Raw genomic sequence first — 9,638 nt, forward strand, 5'->3', positions numbered from 1 at the left:
TCTTGATCATACAACATAACCCTTGCTACCTCTGCTATTGAACGATTCTTGCTCTCAGGAACCCCATTTTTTATGGGTTGTAAGGAACCATTCACTCTGCTTTGATTCCTTCTTTGGTACAAAACTCTTGGAACTCTTTCCTTGTGTATTCTCCATTTCCTAACTGAAGAACCTTTACCTTTATTCCTATCGAATTCTCCACTAGAGCTTTAAATTCTTGGAAGCGAGTGAAGACCTCATCCTTGATCTTCGAGAAGTATATCCAGATCTTCCTGGAGAAATCATGAATAAAATTAGCAAAGTAGTTGTATCCATTGAGAGATTTCATTGACATTGGTCCACATATATTTGAGTGCGATAGATCAATAACACCCTTGGATCTAGTTTCAATCCTTGGAAAAGTTGCTTTCACAAACTTCCTGAATAGACATCCCTTACATACATCGACATGGTTTGTGCTCACCACTAGAACAACTATCACCTTCTTGCAAAGTAGTTTGAGTGCTCCATGATGAATATGACCCATCCTACTATGAAATAGATATACCTGATGTCCAGGATCATTGTTTCTCACTAGCGCCTTAGAGTATCCATCTGTAACCTGTAAAGTCAACTTCTCTTGCTTCCAATAGCTATGGGTTATTTCCAATCCTTGTGCTTAATCAACATCTGCACCCCTCTAAAGAGTACATTATACCCTTTATCCTGAAGGGTTGATTTGGAAATAAGGTTCATGCCAAAGACTAACACATGGAACACATCATGAATGGGTATTGGCTTTCCAGTCTCCCTCTAAAATAGAATAGTCTATCTCCCAACTAGATTGCAATTGGACTTGTTCCCCATATGAATCTGTAATCTGATGTACTTCTCCTTATAACTAGAGAAGTAATTCATAAATCCTGTCATATGGAACAATTCCCCACCATCTATATACCAAAAACCTTACGAGGTTGAGCTAGTCAAGCAAGCTATGAGTGCAAAATCTTGTTCCATCTTGCTAGAGAGATCATTTGCACTTGTTGAAGCAGTTATCCAATTCTTTCCCTTCTTTTCAATTTTCTTCCTTTGCGGGAAATTGCTGACATAGTGGAAAAGCTCATGAAAACCATAAAATTTGGCCTTAGAAAGGTCCTTCTTCTTCTCACCTTTTGGCTTAGGTCCTTTGCTAGCCCCCTTCTTCGCTTTCCCTTTTCCTAATAGTGCCATGTTTTCATATTGTTCCCCACTTTTTTGAGCTTTACTCTTGTTCCCACTAAAAATACTTAGTCTAAACTCCTCCTTTTTTTAGCAACTAACACTTTGCATTATGTTAAATGATGATTACATAGACCAAATTTTTACTTCTACTAATATGCCTGAAGGGAACCAAACCAGTAGCATAACTTTAGAGCCTTGAAGTTGTTAAGAGCTCATCTAGCTAGAGCATAAAGTGAATAAAAACTTATAAAAATAGGTTTATTGTGTTGGACCTTGACATACATCGACATGAGTAGACAAAAAAGAGTACTAGTCCTAGAAGAAAAAAATCAATGAGTCATAACAACTATTGGACAAAATCTAGATGCATCTGTGAAGGTTAGTCACTATCCTCATCTGAGGAGAAGATGTTGAATGATATATTGGTTAGCTTGTGGTTTATACTATCAATTTTTTCCTCTAGCTCTACCAATATGATAGAATTCTCCTTATCAGTCCTCTTTTACTTCGCTATGACACCTACAATATTAAAATGATGTTCAACCTTATGCTGACTTCATGCCATGATTGATGAAGTGACAATAAAACCTACAATTACTAAGTATAATGGGAGCCAAAATGAACTTTTGCATGAGATGACATCATATCAAGGTGGGATGGAATGACCGCTCCTGAACGCCCTCCTCCAAGAATTTTAATTCGTAGATTTTTTTTTTTTTAATTTTTTTTGTGGAGTTAAATATATTAACTTTGAAAATTGAAGATCACATCATGGGTTACAAAAAGCCAACCAATCTCTCACAGGGAGACCAAACCAAACCAAAAATATACTCATCGAAGTGATGAGAAAGACAATTGGACACTAACAGAGCTTACAAACAATATACCATTTCCTAGCTAGCACTAAATAAACAAAAATACATGAGTAGAAGCATAAACCAAAACCATACACATAGTCAAGTAGGGGGTCTGAATCAGAGCCTACTATCGTGATAGGGTCTACATGATCTATTAGAGGTCTTTCTGCTACTGATGGGATGCCAAGATGATGTTCGATCCTTGTTCCTCTCCAATCTACCATCATAATCCTTCAAGTTCCTATGCATGTGATCCAATGAATGTAGCAGGTGCATCAAAGATTCATGTCGATCAAGTAGAGTGAATCTCATCAGGAATTTAATCTGCAAATATAAGTCTATTGTCAACATATATTGGTTGAGTCTTCCTATAGTATGTCCCATGTCGAAGATCAAGTCTGTTCATTCTACCATAACTTCAAGCTCTGAGAGGGAAGTTCTTTGGGAGGAGGTTCCCCCCCAAATATAGCTAGTTATTCCTACACATGAGCTTGGATATACTCCCTGTATCTAGTGGCAAATCCCTCAATATGTTTATGCAGACAGGTAATGCTTATTACAAGCAAGCTACTCATAATAGGCAACCCCTCTTCTAAATCTAACACTAGTACTCTTTTTTGTTTACTCATGTCGATGTATGTCAAGGTCCGACACAATGAAATTTTTATTTACAATATTCTCTAGCTAGATGAACTCTTATCAACTTCAAGACTCTAAACATATGCTACCGGTCTAGTTTCCCTTCAGGCAAATTAGTAGTAGAAAATTTTTGGTCCATGTAATTCTCACTTATATATATATATATATATATATATATATATATATATATATATATATATATATATATATATATATATATATATATATATATATATATATATATATATAAATTAAAAGGAGACTTAATTTTATAATAAAAATTTGGAAAAGGGAAAAAACAATAAAAAAGTATCGAAACAGTTTTAAAAAATTATAAAAAAAACAAAATATAAAAATATTTAATTATTTTTAATAATAAAAATTATTTTTCTATTGATAAAAATAAAAATTAAAAAATTAAAAAATTAAAATTAAAATTAAAAAATGATGAAAAAATTGAAAATTAATCTTTTTTTTTAAACGAGGGAGGGATGATTCTCAAAATGAGTTGTTCCTCCTTTGTATTTGAATTTTGTTTAAATTGGAAAAAAAAAATGCATGAATATGAGAATCACTCCTTCTGCGCATGGCACACCTCCTTTCCTACAGGCTCATAGATCCATTATTCCAAATGAGTAGTGGCTTTACATGTCCATAGCAGGTTAAGTACAATACAAAGCCACTCCATGCTATTTTTTACATTTTTTTGATTTTTTAACTATTTATTATTATTAAATGAAAAGGTCTATTTTTTTCTATTAATTTCAATCTGGTCTCAAGGCCAAAACCTTTAACATCTGCAACATGATCTTCATAAAATAAGATCAAAAGTGTCCAAAAATCACTTGATTTCTTCCTACACTACCTACATATTGTAACTCTAAACTGACATTGCCTATACACCTTCCAAAAGACTGCTAAACTTTATACATATTTGCAATACATGATTTACTGAGAAAAAATAAACTAGGTTGCACTGTTTTATCTAGGTTCAGGTTTAATTTCTTCATTATTCACATTAGATTTCCTTGGATGCAATGGAGTAGGAACCTATACCTCTTTCGCCACCTCAAAATCCATATTTAGTTTTCCTAGGACCAAAACTTGGTGTGCCTCCATTGCCATACTCCTGTCCTCTTCCAGTCCAACTACTACCACACCATTCCCACTCAAGGATTTAATTCTTGCTAGATGGAGGTCCAGAAGATAATTTTTCATCCCTAGTATGTATATCTTGGTCTATAGCAGGACAATTTTATTATTTAGGAGAGATAATTGAGCTCGAACCTCTACAACCCCCATTGCCCTTTCCTAGTTAAAAAAGTTAATATGTATTCCATTATTGCCGTGAGTTAGTCCAAACATCGAGCGAATTCTTCCTTCTCAGATCCAGACGACCTTTCCATGTTGACACCAGAACGAAAATCCTCCTCTCTTATAGAGACCTTAAGAAATGAGACCCGAACTTTAGTTGAAATGATGAAGAGAGACTATGCCTTATAACCAAACATGGTTTCCACCACCAAGCCATCAACTCTCTCACCATATTCAATGCAACAAACTGCCCTGTACATTCTTTGTACTAGACATTCAATTTCTGATTTAAATCAATACAAATTCCTCCTATCGCCATTAAAAATATGTACCCCAAACGTGCCTAGTTCTCCTCGGATTTGGAAACAATGTTCCTTTGCTTCCTCCCACATTTATTAAATATTTGAGAAAGCATCCATTTGTCCCTAGACTTTCATGTAATCACACGGTTAGACCAAGTGTGCACACAGACCTAAATCTCGTCAGAAAAGAGTAACTACCAAAATATTGGAGAAAAAGTTTGAAGGTTTGAGATACATGGTTGTTGTTCGACATGACACTGTCATACCATTAGCCAAATTATCCCCCCTTTGTTACTATTTAAAAAGTTCAAAATAGTTAGACTCTGATTTATGATTAATATTTTTATGGTAAAGGTTTATACACACCACTTCTTTCACCTTGATCTAAGAGCCCTTGTTCTAAGGAATCTCCCATATTTTATAATGCATTCGATTTTGAGTTGAGATGCCTATTGGCATGATGGAACTTGGTAGTCTCAAAATTTTCTATTTGTAAGTTATTCTTTTAGGATTGAGGATTGAAACTCACTAGGATTATATTTGAGCTTACACACCTGTTTAATGACTATCATTGAGTCTCCATAAATCATTAACCACTGAATTCACCTTGAGATATTTAATTCTAACCCCTACATAAAGCTAAAAATTTTCCTTGATTTTTTGTTGCATTCCCCAAGCCCCATGCAGATTGTATCTCTATTTCTTCATTTGAGTGCGTTGACAAGGTTAATCCTCCTTGCGGGTAGAGATGATCCCTCTAGCCCAATGATTGGGTCTAGCAACTGAAGTGACAATCAACTAGAAATCTTCCTAGATTACAATTAAAAAGAAGAACAAAGGGGATGGCCTACCTCGTTTTGATGCTATTCCTATTTCTTTTGTTGAAGACCCTGGACCGCTTGTGTCACGGGCTTGTTCCTTCTTCTCTCAGTGTTTATGCACCTGCACAAGTGATCAAGACACAAAAAGATATGCCAAGGAATGTCAAGTTAAATGATACATGAACATATACATTTTGGGAAGATGAACCAACAATTGTGTATTATTAGGAAATAAATGGAAGCTTACAACCAAATACTTGATGTTAAAAGGCTCTCCCTAAGAGGTAATCCAAATCCAAGTCAAGAACTCTCCAAGCACTCCTCCAAGTCAAATGAATAGCCTCTAGGCACAATCTTAGCATAAAAGTGAAAATAGAAATAGACCAACCAGCCTCTAACCTGACAACCATTTGGGATTGGGAGAGGATGAATATATAGGTTGGGAGAGGGAGTTAGGACTTATCCCAAGATGGGATTAGGTCCTCATCTCAAGGAGGTAGCTCATATGGATACTATAAAGAGGCCAAGTTGGGAGAATTAAACCTCATCTATGTGAAACAACCTCCAGCTCGCCGCTCTGGAAGCTTATAGATCATGAAGCTTCTCATCTTCTTTGGAAAAATTACCTTTCTGGGATCATAGCAGGTATGCAAGGGAAAAGAGCGATTCCATTGCTAGTCAAGTACAGTGTAATAGGTGACCATCATTGTTTTAAGCCTCATAAGAGCGATGATCCTCATTTTAGGGTTTTGAGAGCTATTTCTTCAGGGAAATCTCAAGCCATTTTCCAAACAAAGTCTTAAGAGGGATCTGAGTTGTATACATGGATGAGTATACTGTATAATAATCATGTTCCAAGCACTTCAAAGTATGTCATAGGGAAGTGCAAGAGGTGTGACAAAATACTATGTAATAGATTCCCCCTAAAGCATGAAGGAAAAGCAAGGAGTGATGGCTTAGATGCTTTATGAGCTCTTGCAAGGACGAGGACACACACTGTCAGGAGACTTGCAAATCAAGGAAGCATACACATATACATATCTGAGATCAAGACTTGAATCTATGACATGGACGCAACCATCCAGATGATGAAGGCTATATGAAAATATCCATGGTATGGGAGTAGCCATCCAGATAACGAGGATAATCATAAATATAAAGTCCCACGGTATCGTCTCAGCCATCCATATAGTAGAAACATGTGTGCAATCATGAACAACATAGAAATCCACACAACTCGAGTCATATTAGACAAGACCCAGGGTCTTGTGTTCCATCCTGACCCAATAAAAGTATGAATTCTAACATGCGAATGAATGTGTTGAAGTCAAACATGCTAGAACACCACCTGATTACCAGCCAATGATGTAGACCGTTAATGGGTACGAGAGAAGCCACCAATAATGAAAATGGCCCTCAAGGTACAACAGTAAAATATGTGAATGTGATAATGAATATGAAGTCGAACACTTGTGGAATCACCCAATCGAAAGCCAATGATGAAGACCCGGCGTCGAATGCAAAGAACTTTCCATTAAGGCATGCAAGGTCTAAGGTACTTAAAGGGAGTTTCTAAGTCATCTTCCCAGATAATGAGCTGAATTTGATAGGAAGTGACCTATTAAAGGAGGGAAATGATGAATCCCCCATCATCCACATGAAACATGGAATAAAGTGGAATAATTTTCAAGACTATAACAAAAACTCAAACATTGTATAGGTAAATAACTGCAGATTGTATTTCTCTTGAACACTGGCGACATGACTCCAGAGTGTGGCAACATCTAACTCAACATAGGGCTAAAGGTCATGATGACAATATGTAATATTCAAATGAGAGGCAAAATGGATCATCCAAACTCGGGAGGAAAAGTGACTGAGTGAGGATATCCCAAACCTAACACGAGAGCAGAAGAGTGTCATGTTCAAAAGCGACATGCTGCCTATACAAAGGATGTTTCATCTTCATTTTTCCCTGCTATTTCTAGCAAGTACTTCTTTATTTTTACACAAGCTTCAAGAGGATACCATATGCTTGTTGTATAAGTTCATCCTTCAGATGAATTCAACCTAGTAAGTTTTATGAATCCTAGGAAGGAGAAAACTCAGTATCATCACGGTGATAAGTCTTTCGTCGTAAAATTTTAACGAGTCTTACGTAAGAATAAATTGGTATCTTTTTCATATTTAGAGAGTTTGAAAAAGAGACGAAAAGGAAAACTCCATTAGGTCCCTTTTCATAAGTTGTCTCTCGAATCTAAAAAGGTAGAAAACAATATCCAAGAGAACCTCTTGACTATGTCGATCAAGGTGTACCTTTTTCATATACTGAGGTGACATAAATTCATTTACTTTAACGAGTTCAAAACGACAAGTACTCGACAATATTTTCATATTTTTGGAGTCTGAAAAGAGTTGAAAGAGGACTCCACCTGGAGGAACGAGTGGTATGAATGGATAACAACTAGGTTCGATAATGATGGAAATACTCAAAACAAGTAATGGTTAAGAGCCTTGGCTAATAATACCACTCATCACAGATGTTCCTTAGGAACGAGAAAAACAACCAAGTGAAAGCATATGATCAGCCAAAGAGATTGTGATGATGGAATGAAAGAACCAAGGCTCATCTGGAAAAATACTGATAAAATGGAATTCACAGCATGTAAAGTGGGAATTGTTTCATTTTTACACAAGCTTGAAACATGGGAAACTATGCTTGAGTATACTTGAAGATGGTTTCATTTTTCACAAGCTTGAAACATGAGAAAAAAATATGCTTGCATTTGGTTTCATTTTTACACAAGCTTGAAATAGAAACAAAATATGCTTGGATTTGGTTTCATTTTTACACAAGATTGAAATGGAAACAAAATATGCTTCGATTTTTGGTTTCATTTTTACACAAGCTTGAAACAAAGATAAACTATCATTGAGATAAGTTTGCATGCCCCCAGCATAATGACTAAAATTGAGGTACATTGCCCCCAAGCTTCATTTCATTCAGCTAAGTGGATGGAATGAAGGCTCACATACGAGATCAAGTTAAAAACTCAATTGGGATTTTACGAGATCTAATTAAAGACTCGAATTGGAAGGGGATTTGTTCCATTTTTTAACGAGCTTGACACAGGAAAAAGAACCATTCTCATGGGACCTATTTCATTTTTTAATGAGGTTGACGTAGTAAAAGAATTATCCTAATGTCTCTTGTTTCATTTGTTAATGAGCTTGACATAAGACAAGGAAATCTACTCATGGGACCTATTTCATTTTTTAACGAGGTTGACATAGTAAAAGAACTATTCTCAGGACCCTTGTTTCATTTGTTAACGGGCTTGACACAAGACAACGAACTCTGCTTCATCCCTTGATCACAGATCAAAATAGGCCATGGCTTCCAAGAGTTTCTCATTAGATGGGAGAACAACACTCTAGAAGGGATACATGTCCAGGAATCCGATGGAAAATTTGGGCTCCAATTCCCCCAGGACATGGCATACTACATCACCTAATAGATTATCAGTAGATGTGGGCATGGAACAAGTGGCCACATAATTAACCTATGGCGGGGGTGATACTACTTGCACATAAAAACGATATAGGGAGGATGGTTGATTGGGAGTTGTTTCAGGACCAATTAAAGTAAGCTAATCAATGATGACAATGTTTCCTTCATGCAGGAAACACATCACTTGAAAGAGAGAAGAAACAAGAGCTTCCATGACATAAACATAGATACGACCAAGGAGCATATTAAAATCTAAAGGGACTTAGAAAAACATCACGTCTATATAGAGAGTCTTCCCTCCCAAAGTAATAGGAAACTTAGGAAGGATCCCTAACAGTTGATTGTTTCCTCTATTAAAAGATAACAGATTCTAGGTGATGGGGACAAGATGAGGAGAACCTAAAGCTTTCCAAGAAGTTGAGGACATGATGCTAACAGATTCACCCTCATCTATGACTGTGCTAGGCATGGCCATATGGTAAACCTATACTGTAATCTAGAAAGGCACATAAGACGGAAGGCGATATCCTGCCAGTCGACTCCAATCAAAAGAAGTGACTAAAATACTCAGAGGGGGTGTCGTAGGAACATGAGATTTGACTTCTTGCTTGATGGGAACAGGATAAATGCTCTCATGCACATCGGGAACAAGAGGATTTACCTCCAGTTCATTAGAAACTGAAGAGACCAGAATAAGCTAAGTAGTATGAGGTTCAATCTCTATAGGAAAGGTACAACTAACTAAAGGTGGAGCCAAGTATACCATTTTCTCAACCAATGTTTGGTTGAGAATAGACTCACGAGACTCACTTTCAGAGAGAGTGGGGTTGACCAAAGATGACTTTTGATCAATCGCTGGATCAACCAATTAAGGTTCAGGGAAAAGATTTCAATACCCAGTTGGAAGACAAGATTGAGAAACTATAAGGTTCTCCAAATCTTTGGAAGCTTCATCCATAAGAGGACAAAGGTGAATGGGATGATTACCTTCACA

The sequence above is a fragment of the Pinus tabuliformis genome, chromosome J, assembly GCF_031772625.1.
Source record: "Pinus tabuliformis cultivar Carrire ecotype Pingquan chromosome J, CPIR1, whole genome shotgun sequence".
Classification (NCBI taxonomy): domain Eukaryota; kingdom Viridiplantae; phylum Streptophyta; class Pinopsida; order Pinales; family Pinaceae; genus Pinus; species Pinus tabuliformis.